General features: G+C 41.5%; 1 long non-coding RNA gene across 1 annotated transcript; it reads left to right on the forward strand.

Annotated features, from left to right (window-relative positions):
• Positions 1-513: 513 nt before the first annotated feature.
• LOC138684792 (uncharacterized) lies at positions 514-5,889 on the forward strand. Its single transcript, XR_011324078.1, has 3 exons — positions 514-2,842; positions 4,819-4,887; positions 5,790-5,889. It is a non-coding gene; the product is annotated as an uncharacterized lncRNA (long non-coding RNA).
• Positions 5,890-16,515: the final 10,626 nt, after the last annotated feature.

Below are 16,515 nucleotides of genomic sequence, written 5' to 3' on the forward strand. Positions count from 1 at the left end.
TGAGCAACAATACACTGCAAGCATGTTCATCTGATTTGAAACAGGGCATTGACTGAACCACATTTGCAATTGTTCCATCGCATTTCCAATAGCTTTTGAGCGCCTGAGCTTACCCAGCTCAAATACCCAGGAAGTGTTAATGTTAACCTCACCTGTTAAAACAAAAATCCAACTTCAAGATATACTTTCTATTGTGATAATTAGCTTTTTCACCATAAAGTTGTTGATGAAGATGTCTCCAATCTCTAATTGAGACCTTGTAACTTTGCCCTCTGCTTCTCTCTCTCTACGTACCTCTGAGAATGCAACTGAATTGTGGAAATCCATGGCTTGGGAACACCCAGATTACACTTAATGCACTGCAGGATCAGGGCTGCAGTGTTGTATACTGTGGTGCCTAAGCACCACTGTCATGGAGTGGTTCCTTTCCACAATGTAAGCCATAGCTGTGTTCTTCTTGTGGTTAAATACCCTGAACCACTGTATGATCACCTCCAGATTCAGGCTGTCCCAGATTATGCCTTTTGCAAAATTTTGCCCCCTACACAATGAAGCATGATGGAGTCTGCAGCCTGTAAGATACCCAGAGCTAAGCTGTGGTCTGCTTAGCTTTTGCTCTGCAATCAGGATCATGCCTTTGCTCTGAGCTGTTTGCCTTGTGATATACAACAAGTGATTTTACAATCTAAATACCATGGGTTTAAAGGTTATGTTTTCTCTGTGTTTTCTTACCAAAAAATAGATTTGTTCCTTAAGCTGGTGGTTACACCAAAGCCATAGGGTTAACTCTTATCTGTTATGAACACACACTCTCCATCCAGGACGACGGGGAGACTGTGGCAGGTAGATGGGGCATCTGCTGTGCTCCAGGGAGGAGGGAACAGTGTGCAGGCATCTCCTCTTTTCCCTAGATCTGTACTTGCCTTGTGCCAGCTTAAGGGTTTGTAGCCCTTGTAAAGCTCCTTAATGGAGGTGTTTAGGGAGTTGCTGTGGGTGGCCTGACTCTCAATGGGTCAGGGCAGGACTAAACACAGCCTGGGTCCGAGGTCTGGGGACCCTGACAGCAGCGGCAGGTGGTGACAGCAAGGTCTTGCAATAGTCAAGGGAAGTGGCTTCATGGCAGAGGTGGGGAGCAGCAGAAAGCCCCAGAGAAGACACCGTGCTGCCACCCCTGTGTGCTCACAGCACGGGTCTCCTCTGGTGGGAGCTGTCACGGCAGCCCAGTGGCTGCTCCGGGCCGGCAGCTTTACCAGATCCCTGTGACATTAAGTCTTTTGGCAGGGAAAACTTTGTGGAAAAAGCAAAAGTTGCACTGGATCTTGTTTCGATTATTTGTTTCTAACCTCACTACAAATGGAAAAAATTTCTCTGGCAAGCATTTGCTTGTTATTTTCCTATTGTTTTATCATCCTCCCAGCTCTCAGTAGGGATGAATAATCCTCAAATGCCACTCTGAAGGCTGATGCTTAGGCCAGGTTATAGAGCTGTAGCAGTGGGGATGGATATTTTCCTTCTCTTTTATTTTATTTTATTTATTTCCCTTCACTTTATTCTGCTTCTGCTCCATTCTTCTCCTTCTCATCTTTTCTTGCTGCATTTCCAACTACTAACTGCAACCAGTAGTCCCTTCAGTAAACAACCCCTTCCTCTTTCTCCCAGTTCTGTTAGGAGGTGAGAGATATGGTTTTGTTGTGATTAACAGGAACATTTCCATGATCAGGACAAGTAAGGTGTAAGCAGCTCATCCATACACAAGCAAGCAGTATAAGGTAGGACATTTGGTGAATGTTTTTCACAAAAAAAAGGGGGGGCGGGATAGGAGTATCAATATAATTTGTAGTAAATTTGCAGCTCTTGAATCAAACTGAGCCAAAGATTATGTTTAAATTGGCCTTTGTCAAACACATATGGCCTTTTGAATTTCAGAGACTGAGCAGAAATCTCAGGTAACGATGGGCTCTACACAAGGAGAAAATTTGCTGTCAAAGAACTGAAATACGGATTTGCTGCTTGAAGGTCAAAATCTGACTTAGGAGAAGATGGGTAATGAGGAGATGAAGGGAAAGGGAAAGGGAACAAGTAAGCTTTTCTGCAGCATCAGTGACCTTAGTGCAATTGGATGTCTCATGTCATTGGGCAGATACATTAAGTTTTTACTAGAGCATGAGTGCATTTTTTTAAAGGCAAAGATGTTATTTCAAATACACAGAATTTTCCACTGGGTAGTAATTAATGCCAGTCAAACTATAACCTATAAGAATTCACTTCACATTATCTTAAGAACTAAATTTATTTCAAGGTTGCTTAGGTTCATAGGATTTATGTTACAGAGAGGTAAGAGATACATTACAGTGCCTGAGTCATGTAGAGGAGGATTAGGCAATACTTAGCTATATCTAGATCTAAACCTAGGCCTTTTCTCCCTCTCAGTTTAATGTCTTTATTTCAATAAAAATGTTTGTTAGTCTACTTGAAAATACAGAAACATTCAAAACACACTTTTGTTCTTTGTTTTTAGGATTGAAGCACGATTCCTCTTGTTAAAGCTTAGTTTGAAAAATTCATTTATAACATAAACACAAAGAGCATTGTAATGTCACTCCTAATCCCAGCTGCCTCCACCTGTTCTCTGCCTGTTTGAAATAGAAAATAAGCATCCAACAATGTAAGGAAATAGCACTTACACTTGATTACTGCTTGTTTCCAAAGCATCTTACAACATGTGTAACAGTTGTGGCAAATGGCAACACAAGGTCATGTATCCCAAGTCTCCCATCTTGCCTGTCTGCTGGACTGCAGTCTTAGCTCTGTTTCAAGATGCAGACTGTTAGAGAAGTTGAAGGTTAGTTACTGTGCTTTTCCAGATGCTCTCCGCCATCCCTCCCCTAAGTCCCAAAGGCCGTGCGGTCTCTCAGCCGCCTGGTATTCCAGCAAAGCAATTCTGTTTTGAGGTTGTATCAGCCAAGGGTGTTAAAGAGATGGAGAGCTTGGCAGTCTTGCTGGATCACAAGTTCCTCCTGAATATCCAAGTCTCAATGATGTCAAATAAGTATCAGTTTTTACTATATTTTTTTTCTTTTCTGTCAGAGGTAGGGTGACACATGCTTTGTCACTTGCACTATGACAGTTTGTCATGGGTTGCAGTGTACCCTGCAGCTCATAAACTGCGGGCAGGGCCGAAGGCCCGAAAATGTGTGTGTGCCCCTGGAGAAAAGAATGGGCGATATCCCCCTTTTCAGAAATTTTACTAAATAATCAAAATCTTTTCAGCCAGATCATAAATTCTGAGTTGCCTCTGCGTACGCCCACCAGACAGAGCAGGATCTGTGCTTCCCCGTCCCGTTCCTCCCATGGGCAGAGTCTCTCACCACATCCCATCTCGTGCAATGTGGTACTTCTCCCCTCACTCGCCAAGCTCTCCGGTGCATTCAAGGTGACATCCTGTGATGAAGAAGTCCAGACCACAGAGGAGCTTGGATGGAAAACAGCTGAATTTCAGCTCCTGCAACTAATGGAATATTGTAACAATATTTCAAAATAGAAAATATTTATGGCCGAAATGTGTTTTTGTTGTTTGTTTAATAGCATGAACATCTTCCACGGCGGACAACTATTTTTTTGTGAAGAAATTTGTTTACTCAAAGTCCTAATATTCTCAGTAATTTTTTGGAGGTGGGAGACCAATTCCAAACCATGCTGTATTTGTTTACTATGGACTGCATTAATTCTCTTTGTTAGATTTAAGGATGAGATATTTAGCCTTCAAATTTTGAATTTAATTCCATGGTTGGGTGAAGGCTGCCATATTCCCACCAGGTTTCTCCAGCCACATCCACTCAGCACAAGTGCTGTGATGGAGTAGACCATGATTAGACACAGTCACCCTCTAGCTCTACCATGGAGATACCAGTCAGCCCCGGTGTGCATCCATGGGCTGGGATCTCATGTCCTCACTATAAAAAGCTATTTTTAAATGGAAAGTTTGAGTTTGGACCTTTCTGTATTTGCTAAGCATCACACAAAATTGAAGCACATTTTAGATAAGGGATCTTAACATTACAGAAGAATGCAAATGTCTGAATGACACTAAAAATCTTTTCTCCTCTGGGAACAAAATAGCCCTCTCTCAGAATGCCTTTAGAACTCCTGTTTTGCTAGTCTGATTGCAGGAACTTTAATAGAATAGCAATATATTTTTTTTAAGCAATTCCTTTCTTTAAAAAGCAAATCTCTCTTTTTTTATCTTTTGCTGAAGACTAATCTTGGTAAAATCTAGAGCTCATAAAACTACAGCACTGCCCTAGGAATTTTTTGAAAGACTGAGTTATTTCTTCCTGCTGAACTTTCAAATTACAAGAAAAATATACCACCCTTTTCTAAAAATATATTCTCCCAGTTACACTCAGAAATAAATCTGTCAGTGGGTATCCTGATAGATACAGACTTTACTATTACTGGTTAATAAACATTGAGTTTCTCTTTCCAAATCTTACAGTAACTTATAAATGGCCTGTTTAATTCATCCTTACCTGAGGTTCTTTGTTCTGATGTTAGATGAAGAATTATAACTTCTGTTTATTTTCCCTTGTAGTATATTGAATTTTGATACCTTACAGAGGGCATCCTAGCCTACCCTTTTAGAAAAAAATTTGGTTGTAGCAGAATAATAGATAGAAAATACATAATGCCTGTTCAATTTACTTTTGAAAATTGCAATTATAGAATTTCCACTTAAAATGTTGTGACCTTCCCTTCCCTTCCCTTCCTTTCCCTTCCCTTCCCTTCCCTTCCCTTCCCTTCGCTTCCCTTCCACCATAGGACTGTCAACACTGCCTGGCTTTATTCCACTTGGGAATTACCAGCAGGGAAATCTGCTGTCCATTAAAGGTAATTTATCTTCTTTTTACAGTAACTATTTTGTGTTTTTTCTTATGATAAGAGAGGCAGAGTCAGGCTAACAGACACATTTTGTGAGAGGTGGACATAAAATGGCACTAAATCACATTTTCATTTCCGTGGTTTTCATCTAGAAAAGCAATTAGTTGTTTTTTCTTTGTATGATGATAATTAACCCAAACAACTATCAATTTGCTTTACCTAATTTTTCTCCTAAACGTTTTTCCAGAGTTCATAAACTGCACAATGTTTCACAATGGCACAGGAGATAGATAGCTTGAAAAATCAGTAGGCAGTAAAACTGGGCAAGCATGAACACACAGAGGAAGGCTTAGCAACTGGGGGGAGACACCTCCTTGGATCCAATGAGTCTCCAGAAATGCGAAGAGCAGTAAGGCAGCCTCCTGATATCCAGCCCACCCTTATTCCACCTGATTTAATGATCAGCCCTTTGCTTAGAGATAAAAAGTGATAAATATTCTCAATTTCAGTTTAAGACCTCCCTTTCCATCCTTCATACCTTTGATTAAGAAAAAATGAATATGCCTAAGTGAGAAAATAACTTTCTGTTTAAATAGCTAATGGATTTTTTTTTTCTTTACAGTTGTTCTTAGAAGACCTTTTTGGACAAGATTTCATTACAAGTAATTTTCTTATGAAGTATATGGCAGCAAAAATAAACTGTGATACAGTTGCTCTTCAGTCTGTCACTATGGTTCAAAACTACAATTTCTTATAGAATTAGATATTACAAGGAAGAACATCAGAAATATCTGTTAGACATACAGACAGTTTTTATGCAGGCCAAGTAAGAAAGAGATTCTGGTTTTCAAGGGTGAAAGCTGCCACTGAAAACCTTATCCTTTCTCAGTTTTGCCTTCCTTCTCTTGCAGAGCCACTGTCAAGATCAAGATTCATGGTTCCCCCCATGGCTGCACAGGAAAACATTGTATTTTTCATCACCTGATAAAGCTCATTAAAATGTTGTCTACAGCACTTTTCTTAGGTTATTTTTTCTCAGGTTATTTTTTCTCAGTGGCATGTTGCACCATTTTAAATGATTCCCGAGGGAAATAAGGGCCCTGTTATTCAGCTGATGGGATGAGAGAGACAATCTCTCACATTCCAAATGAAGGGAGATATATTAATAAAGAAAACAATGAAAGAGTGCTCTGATTTTCACTGATCTAAGGCCCCTTTCCATTGTTCTTCTTGGGAATAATATCTGATTAAAGACTGCAAGACTTGGTACAGTGAACTATTTAATGAATGCTCTCACAGAAAGTGAAATCTACTCCAACCTGCACTTCTGACTGTATCAAATCATGGATGTAAGCAGTTAATGGGAGGAATAGCCTGGCATTACATGGCTGCTCTGATAGGGACCCAAACAGCCCACGTGCGCTAGCCCCAAACAGTCATTAAGTCAGCACGCTACAGCAGGAAACGTTGCTGCAGCAGAGTCCTACACAACCATCAATATATTAGTGATAAGGGAAAAATCACAGAAGCACTTCTGACTTATCAGTCACAAAAGCACTTCAGAACAGGGCAGTAACCAGGTCCCATTAGTTTCTAAATGAGAATACACAGTTTTGGATGCAAAAGAAAGAAGTATGATAAATGAACGAGCTTGTATCCAGGATAATTGGGGTCTGTGACTGCTTATTATTGTTGACCATTTGTCAAAAAACCCTGAAAGCTGCAAAAGAATAAGAAACAAGGAGTTGAGGCCAGGGATGGACAGACTCGGCGCTCAGCCTAGCTCCAGCAAGCTGAGGGCACGTGAAAGTTCACATGTGGGTCTTATTGCAACTGTCCTTGAGACCCTGAGGTGAAGGAAAGGGGGGGCTCGACCAGATCTCTGGCAAGAGATTTGTTCATTCAAGTTAAGATTTAATACTGATGTCTACCAATGTTGTGGTTTTCATCTACAAGTGTGTCTCAACCCTGGAATACATTTGGTATTGTCAAGTTTTAATGTCAAATTAACTTGCCCAAAGTTGAAGCCAGGCTCTTGCAGTATCTAAGCAACTGTTCCAAAACAGTGGTTAACAGGAGGCTGGGATGAGCGGAGCCGGAGGCAGCGAGCACCGGCAGCTGCACATCCACTGTCTCTCTCCGTTTTGAGCAAGGTCGTTGGTACACGTGCACCTGAGGGACTGGGTGACCACCTTGGGATTGGCATCAGTGTCCCGCTCACTGCAGGGCTTTTTTTCTCCCAGCTTCCTATAACAACAGCCTTTTCATGACAAAGCACATTTGAAAAACGGTGCTTTCACGTTCAACAAGCCACTGAATCCAGGATCAGAAGCTATAAACCAGGAGTGGGGCAAGTTTTTTCACCCACACTCTACTCAGTTACTTTGCCCTTTTGCCCAGAGCCTCTTCTGATCCTACTTTCTCTTCAGCTGAACCAGAGGAGCCAGAAAATACCTATAAACGGTCTCTGACCTTGAAAAGTCCCCTTTTACCCTGGTGACCTGGCAGCAGGCACAGCACATCGATGTATGTTTCTGCTGTTCTGCTGATCCTGCTGTTCTCTTCAGAGGCGATCAAACTGCCTGCGTTTCAGTTTCTAACTAAGGCTCTGGAAAGAAGAGCTGTTTTTCTTAGAGGGAGCTAAACCCCTTTGTGTTTAGTCAGTAGAGAAAGATGACACTTGCAGGGGATAATTTGGGATGCCCAAGGCAGGGTCTGGTGCTCAGTTCCCCTCCAAAGGTGAAATATCTCTCTACATATTACCTGTGTAGGAAACCTGTTGTGCAAGATCCCTGCTAGTCAGTTGGGTTTCCCCAAATTGTAAATCCCTCTTGATCTGGCTGGCGCTAGCTCCCAGTCTTACCTTGCTGATTCATCTTCTAAACGTTCTTGCTCCCTAAAATGGGTGCATGGATTTATTGTTTAATTTAATCTAGACATTAAATTAGAAATGGGGCTTTGGTGTGTGTGCAAGGAAAGAGAAAGCACTAGCTAGACCTCAGCTTGCAACTACAATGGCACATATTGTTTAGGTCAAGTAGTCCATCTTCACAAATCATGTGCAATTGCAAAATGTCATGATATTGTCGAATGCATACCATGACACCTCATCTGGGTTCATAAGCAATTCAGAGCTCAGTCTAAATGGAGGGAGTAGCTTACATCAATAAAATCTTTCAGGATCATTTAGGAAGAGAACAGTACTGAAAGCTGCAGGCTATTTTGCTTTCTGCCTAGCCCACAATAACTCTCAAATAAGAACATTGAACTGAACTAGATTGACTTGTATCCTGTACTCTGCTCAATACTCTGCTTTCCTGCCTGGCGTTTAAATGGAAATATCGCTGTTCTGCAGCATGGCATGAAGGCTGAACATGACAATGTTCTTACTAACTGCTTGTATTCAAGTCACCCATCTGGATGATGGGTTGGTGACTATTAAACCGCAGACACCTCCAGCAGTAATTCCCAATAATGTGGCTCACTGGTGATTATCAAGGCCACAGTAAATGGTCCACGAATGATAAAGATGTCATGTTCGGGGAGGGCAGTGCCTGCAGAGCCATGTGGCTGCTTCTCTGCTGCCACAGAAATCCAGGTGGCCAGCCAGGGTCAGGAACCCTGCAGAATGGTCCCTGAAAAACAAACAATTGAGGACAATGTTTGTTTCTCTGGTATACACAGACGTGGCACAGGGGCTCATCACAAAAGGAGGTAGTTGAGGCACACTACCATCCCAGCCCAAAGCATTACTGTCCCTAGGTACGTGACTAAGTACTGTCTTTCTTCCAGACACGAGAGCTCAGATTTGGTTTTGGATCTTATTCATCCAAAATAGCTGACAGGGCAGTAAATCCTGGATTTGTTTTCTTCTGATGCATTCCAAATGCTGCTGAGTAATTCCCTTTTATAGAGCTGTCTTGTTGAGTTATATGTCTCACACTTAATTTCCACTTCTTCCTACTTCTCCATCTAGCTATATTCTTGCAGAAGATACTAGTGAAGAAGGGAAGAAGCGAGGTGGCTGGGGACATGTCACACAGGCACAGGTTCACTGCAAAACCCTCCCCTACTTGTTCTAACTGAAGATAACTGAAAGAAAAGACATGAAGCCGGATTTTATACAGTATTTCTCAAATGTTGTTTAACTCCCACTTGTTAGAGTTTATGGCTGCATTCTTTCTCCTGTTCTGAGTTTAAACAATTTTCACTGGGAGTCCTTTACAGTGGATGCTTCAGAGCTGTTGGCACTGATTTTACTGTCTCTTATATTTTACTCTCATACTTATGGGAAAACACCATGTCCTCAAAAAATGTCTGTGCTGATCTAGAAATCTCAGATTTTGACATACATTAGTATCATCTTCATATCTTCTTCTCTTCTGTATTCTTTTCAGTATTTTGTTTCTGAGATATGAGTCTTGCCAGCCCCTAATCTGTGCAGGCCTGAAGTTATGCATATGAGTAACTCCACAGAAATGTTAATGGTTGCAGACCTCAGCCCTTGCTTTTTAAGTTGAAACTTGGAGCATCAGCCTTAAGTGATCCTTCTGTGTGTGAGTCTTGTAAGACATTCTCTTTGGTGATCTTAGTTATTACATCCGGGGCTGTAACGTTATTGTAACTCATTATATCTGTAATTGGCATGACACAAGCCAGCCTAACAGCCTAACAAGTTACCAGTGGGACAGCTGCCTGAGGCTGTCCTTAATATGATAATTGCATTACCACATGTTGATGACTCAAAACCACGAAGAGAACGATGGGGCAATTCAAACCCCTGCATCTGGGAGGGTCTCTGTCCATCCGCCTCCCAAAAACCCAGTCCATTGGTTGTAATTTTTTCTCAGTGAAAATGCCCTGAGGCCGTTTTACAAGTGGATTTATAGCTCCAAGTAGAATAGTAATACTTTGGGGGCTGAACCCCATGGAAACAATTCAAGCAAGTAGCTTTAGTCCACAAGTTACTACTTTTCCTCTAGTACCAGCGTCATCCTCAGTTTTTCTTCTGAGCTTGTCCATTTGGTGCTTCTTTAGCTTTACCCTGTGTGTTGAACACCAATAATCAGATATTAGGGGTCTATAGCCCTCAGCACTGAAGGCAGGCTTCAGATCATTTTTCACCCTTCCCTGAGAGGACAAAGAGTTGTACTAAGCACAATAAATGATGTCAGTAACCAACACTTCATCAAAAGTGTGTGACAAGAGAAAAAAGCACAAAACCTACCGAGGACTGAGATGAAGCCCACCCTTGCTAAGGATGGGTGCCTCCCAGAAATTAAGTCCACATTCCTCCCCACCCAGTCTTTTCAGATGATGTTAGAAAAGGTCTAATAAAACGTACTTGTTTTAGTTAATCATTCCTTCAAGCTCTCCCAGCCAAGCTGAGTTGTACTCCATGAGGTCAGCATGCTCCTTGTACTCACAGCTAATGTTCCCTTTTTTTATTAGTATATCAGCAGTGTAGTTTACTCCAGTAACGCAACAGTGTCAGGGCCTCATTTTCCATGGCATTAAACTATTTGCGCTTCACCTGCTAGCAAAGAGAGCTCTGCTTTTTTTCAAAGTAGACAGACTGTTCCTACCTCGTATGCCTTGTCTTTGTCTTGAAAGCTTCTTCAGACAATGTACAGTCCAATTTGTGAGTTATTACCCAGTCCCCCAAAGTAGCTTAATGTCTTTCCCACGGTGAAGAAGGTAATTTAGAAAAAATGTTCTCAAAGCCATCTCAGTTGTGACTGAGTTATTGTCTACAATCCTTATTACTAGCTTGTCATGTGTGGGCACTGTAACAGCAAGCTGGGAGGCATGAGTTTAAAATATGTAAGTATTGTCGGTGTCTAACAAGTTCTAAAATATCAGGATGATTTTGGAAGTTTTGTGACTTTCTCAGGCTCGCAGAAATGTGCTAATTAATAAATCCAAAGGAACAGCAGATTCAGAGAAGCCCCCAAGCTGAGGGGAGCAATCCCCTCTCCCCAGGTGTCAGTGACAGGAAGAAACTCTAAAACCAAGAAGGGATTTGAAGAGTGAAACAAAGAACCAAGGCAAAGGAGCTCCACCTTTAACAGAGGAAGGGAAAGGACATAAAAAACCCAGGGGCTCTAAGTAACCCTGGAAAATGTAGGGGAAAGGAGAGGTTTAAGCCTAGCCTCTGCAAGCTAAATAAAGCACCAGAGCAACTAGGGAGGAGACTTACTGCTAAACAGCATCTGTAAATGCATTTTCTTACTTGATGCTTTTCTTTTGCAACAATTCTTGCAATTGCAATGACTAAAATATCAGTCTTAGTTTGTTGATGTAGCATAAAACATGCTAATTTCTCCTGAAACTAACATACACTAAGATTCCTGGACATGTTGTACCTAAAATGCCAGCTTTAGCAGCACGCACAAACCAAGACACATTTGAGGCTCCCCAAACTGCAGCATGCCTTCCCCTAAAACTGTGTTTGTGAACTGAAGTAATCAGATGTTATAGTCAAGGAAAGAAGAGAAGCCTTCTCCCTCCTCCCTTGTAACCTCACTGGTTGTCACTCGTTTCTTTTCCAGCTAGGGAAAGTCAGAGGCACAGCAACCAAAAGCTTTGCAAATTAACTCCTAATGTCACACAATATTACAAAGGAAGAAAAAGGCTGGTTTGTTTGGTTTTTTTTTTCTCCCTTGGTCTCTGGATGTTGGTTGCACACACAGCTACTATGGTTCTGATTTTGTGGCATCCAGCATTCCCGCTGCATGGGGCTTTATTTTGAAGATACCAAAGCACAGAGAGCTGTGCTGGCACTGCCACCAGCAGCTGAAGGCCAAAAGGAGGGTCAGAAGCAAGAGCGCTGTGCCTCTGGGCTCTGCACCTGCTAACAGTAAATGCAGAAAAAAATGCAGAGACTTAGCTGAGATGGAGACGATTGTAAAAGCCAGGAGATTCACATGGTCCAGAGAGTTTACGAAGCTGCTAAAAATGATGGCCAAAAAAAGCAACCAAACTAATGAAACTTAAAAAGTAGGATCTGTGGGGAAATCTTAAATCAAAGACCTTGTTAGGTTTTTTTAGTCACAGTTCCTAATCAGGCAGGAAACTGCCCGAGGGAGATCTCAGAGATGTCTTCAGCCAAACACCTTCAAAGGAGAAAGATTTTGTGTTTCTACCAGGCAAATGTAGAGATTTCAGACCATGGAAAATATGCAGGTCCTGCAAAAAGGCATGGAAATATTACCTCAGAGCAACCTTGCTTTTATGTCCTCCTTCAAATTTATTAATGGAATTCAAAGAGCCAATAAATATTGGGAGGAGAAAGCAAAGTATTCTTACATTTCCAGAAAACACAGAACTAGCAAGAACTCCACAGTAACATTTTCCTAACCTAAGAGAGCAGTGTTGAGCATTTTTCACATGTTAGATAATGAATCTTGAAATAAAGGATAATTCACAGACTAGGTTTCAGAGCAACCAGTGAGAGGATGGTTGGCTGTTTATGTTGTTTATGTTAAAATTCTTTGTATGGGTTTAATGCATCTTCCTCAGTCCAGTTTCTGCCTGGAGGGAAGCTGAGAGCAGAATATTATACTGTAAATTCTTCTGGGACTGTTTTTTCAGCATTGACAACGCTCTGTTTAGGGAAAGATGTTGCAAAAGTGGGGCAAAATTTAGCAAGATGTTAAATCTGCAGTTACCTAATTTTTTTCAACTCTCTTTTTAACCCAACATGCAAGACAACACGTCAGTAATTGTAGCTTGGAAGGGCTTAGGCTGAAGCTTGTCTTTTTATGCCAGAAGAGTCCCACTGTTAAACATGGAAGTCCCCTGGGTCTTCCCAAGGTGGGTGAAGTGCAGTCAGCTTCACATTGCCCGTGATGCTTGGACAGGAAAAACAGGTGAATGGTTTTGAGGGCAGATAGCAGCTGGACACAGAGGGGGCTGTGAGAGTAGCTCACCCTGTTCTGGCATGGCTGGTGCTGAGCTGGGGCTCAAGAGCAGCAGGGAGCTGGGCTCTGCCTTGCAAGGTGGTTGCGGGTGTCTGCACCCAGAGGACATGCTCCTCAGGCTGCTTTCCCGTTGGCCTGGAGTGGCTGGTGTCAGCAGTACTAACCGCTTTTCTCTCCAGCATCCAGGCTGCCTGAACCTGGGAATGGCCCCTAACCACACCATCTCCCAACCTGCCTGGTGTCCCCTGGGGGGATTATTCATCCAAGCCCCAGGGTGCAGGGCATCCACCTGGCTGTACAACTGCTTGGCATAACCTGGTCCTGTTCAATCTACATGTATAGCCAGAGCTGACATGTCTCACCCAGCACTACATGGAAAATAGTGTGAGCTGGACAGAGAGCTGTGCTTTAAAGTGGTGTTAAATAAATGTCCAAAGTGGTGCTTGCATGACTGCCCCCTTCAAGCTCAGTTCAAATTGGTTGTGTGTTGACAGTGGCAGGTCACTAGTTTCCATTGAGATTTCATTGTTGATCAGTGAATGTACAGACTAGCCACAGGGTAATTTCTTCTCCTTATTTAATCAAATGGAAACTTTCAATCCATTTTTGCATTCACAGAACAGCCATTGCAGTTTATTTAAATAGGTTAAATACAAATCAGCACCAAAAAACACCCCAGCAGCATAATGATACCATCCCTTTCATTTACAATATTATCTTTATTTTCCTTGGTCTTGTGACTGCTCAGAAGTGTTTCCTTTGGTGCCCATTGGCATTTGTTTGCTAGTGCACAGAGCCCTCTGTTTTAAAGGCTTTGACTTAGTGCTGGGGCTTCAAGGGCAGCAGTGCACCAGTCGCAGCTCCAGCACAGGGAGAAAGAAGCAGCAGTGTCCTTTCCATGTTAAAATCAGCTGCAAAGCTCTCCACAGACTTTAAATGGAGCATGATGAGGACAGTTTTATTTTTTCACTAAATATAAGCAGCACATTCTGGCCTCCAGGTGACTAGAAATAGGCAAAAAGACGATGTAGCTTTTTTACAGTTGGACCCACTTGAGCATGGTGTGATGGAAGGACAGTGGTGGCGGCTTTGCCAAAGGCACTGGGGAGCTCCCATGTGGGTCATGGCCATGGTGTGCACCTCATGGGAGCACAGGTCAGGGACACTGCAACCGCCTGAGGATTTTACCAATAAAACTGATTGATTGGCAGTGTGGATGGTACAGGGGTGCAGGTTCACCAGCGCCAGGCAGAACTGCAGTAGGTGTGGCTGGTGGTTTGGAAAAATTCGTCTTCAGACAGCAAGGTTGAGGATGGGGATTTGGCATTGTTTCTCATTTTCATATTCCCTGTTACACCTCTACACAACGTGGAAAATTAAGAGGTGGAAGTGAGGAAGCTGGATGGATGTCGTTTGCATGAGGAGGTCTGGAGAAGTTTTCTGTCACCACCTGACACGACTTGGCTCCTCAGGTTCTGTAAAACAGAAGAGATGGGAGTAAACTCTTCCCAGCTTATGAACGCTGAGCCGTTGCAGAATTAAGAGCAAGTCAAACAGCTCTCAGGAAGATGTGATTGTTTGATAAACAAGAACATTTTATGGTAATCTCTGTATTTACAAACACAAGGATGGGTCAAATGTCTGCTCCTTGGAAATTTCTTTTTTTTTTCCTAACAGAAATTTCCTTTAAAGCCTAGCAGCTAGAAAATGCTTGTGCTAAAAATAAGTTATAAAAGCGCTATATCCATGCTTGCTCTTCCTCTCACAAAATTCAGTATTTTTGAAAGCATTGCTGGTTTTTTAGACCACTCAATATTCTTGCAAGCTAATGTAGACTGCTTTATCATTAGATCATAGAACCTGTAAGTCTCAGACAACACTTAACTTTAGGCACATCCAGGAAAGATTGCTAATGTAATGTCTGATACTGTAAATGCAAAGGCATCAAAACAGGAGAGGATGTCAAAGACATCTATCTGTGTAACTTTGGTGACAAGATGACCAAATACTCATACACAGCTGGATATATGTGGACTATTCACCATGTTTTCCTTGAATACACAATTTTAGCTAACAAAATGTCACTCATGAATGTAGGAAAAATTTATAAAGCCATTGAACATGTTGTTGAAAGGTATTGACAGAATTCAATGTTACATCTGTAATCTGTGATTATTTAGTTTTACTTTGCAGATCAAACTATAACTAAGAAGGTAGAATTTAAGAATCAATCCTGATTGCTAAGAAAAGATATTTACATTTCAGACATCCTGCCTATAAAATGTTGCCTGTTGCTTGGTGTTTTTCATAATTTTAGAAAAACACAGGTAGATGAAAGGCATGATCAAAAGGTCAAGAGGTATTCCCCTATGTGATTACCATGGTCCACATCCCATAGTCTCATTTCACTCAAAATTCTCATTGTCTTCATTTCTGCTGTGGAAATTTCACGGAATTACAGGGAATTCTGCCTATTAGAACTGTGTAAAAGCCAGGCTACATCTGTAGTGCTTCCCTGTTTTGTTTGCATTATGTATTTTGGAAAGTTAATGTTATTGATCTAAAAGATCTTTACAAAAGTTATGCTGAAACCAGATGCTTTTGAGTCCGGCTCTAAATCTGCAGTGCACAATAGCCCATGACAATTAGAATTTAATATCCTCCAAGACTCAACAATTTGTGTAGCACATTGGAAAAAGTCCATTAATACAGAAGAAAAGCACTGAACAAGACTAGACACAATAATCTCCTCAAATTTGACACAACACTTTTTATCTAGGAAAAAGTTATTTTGGATTTCCCTGCCCTTTCACAATATCTTCTTCATCCAACTGCTTAGATATTTATTGTCAGTTCTGATATATTGTAATGAGGATTCTGTGTATACTTTTAGAAGTTTGCTATTGAAACAACTAGTTATGTCATTAAACAATTTATGTTACTGAAATAACTATATCACAGCTTGATATATGTTAAATAAGTTGATTTATTAACATACCTAATGTATGAACAAGTTTAGAAGTTAAATGTCTTGCTAGAGAGATCCATGCAATAAGATTAATGGGACAAGTAAGATAAATGATAATTCCAATATCACAACTTGCAAACTTTGATGCAGCTGACAGCTTGGCAATATTAGCACTCATTTTAATGTTGTGTGTAGGCAAAAATAATTATTGTTCCAAACAGAGACATCCAGAAAATATAGCTCATTTGGAAAGTGACCTACAGTATGAGAAGATAGATGATCTATGTTTCCTCCCAGTGTTTTTCCAGAGCAACACTGCCATAGTCTAGAGACACGGGTAGTGTACTCCCTGTTTTGGTAATGTCAGAAGGAAGGAGGGACTGATAAAGAGCAGACTTACCATGTTAGTTTGTGAGGCCGTGGTCAAAGGAACTTTTTAAGGGGCTTTGTAATTCAGCAGGTATCTGGGTAGCCATGCAGGTGTCACTCAGCTGGCAGGAAAAGATAAACCCACCTCAATTAAGCATGGGTTTAGGGAACTGAAGCCAATCTATGACTGCTAGAGCAATGCTCCTGTCCATTCCCTGCCTCAGTCATTCCTGAGCACTTTTGGGGTGTCAGCACACATGAATGACTGTCCATGACAAGGCATGAGACAGTGGGCTGAATGGACTCTTTTCCCTTAGAGGTGCACACATGTGCTTTGGGTCATCTTACAAAAATTCATGTTCAACCAGTCAGGCAAAG

Source organism: Haliaeetus albicilla, chromosome 3, assembly GCF_947461875.1.
Source record: "Haliaeetus albicilla chromosome 3, bHalAlb1.1, whole genome shotgun sequence".
In the NCBI taxonomy this organism is placed as follows: domain Eukaryota; kingdom Metazoa; phylum Chordata; class Aves; order Accipitriformes; family Accipitridae; genus Haliaeetus; species Haliaeetus albicilla.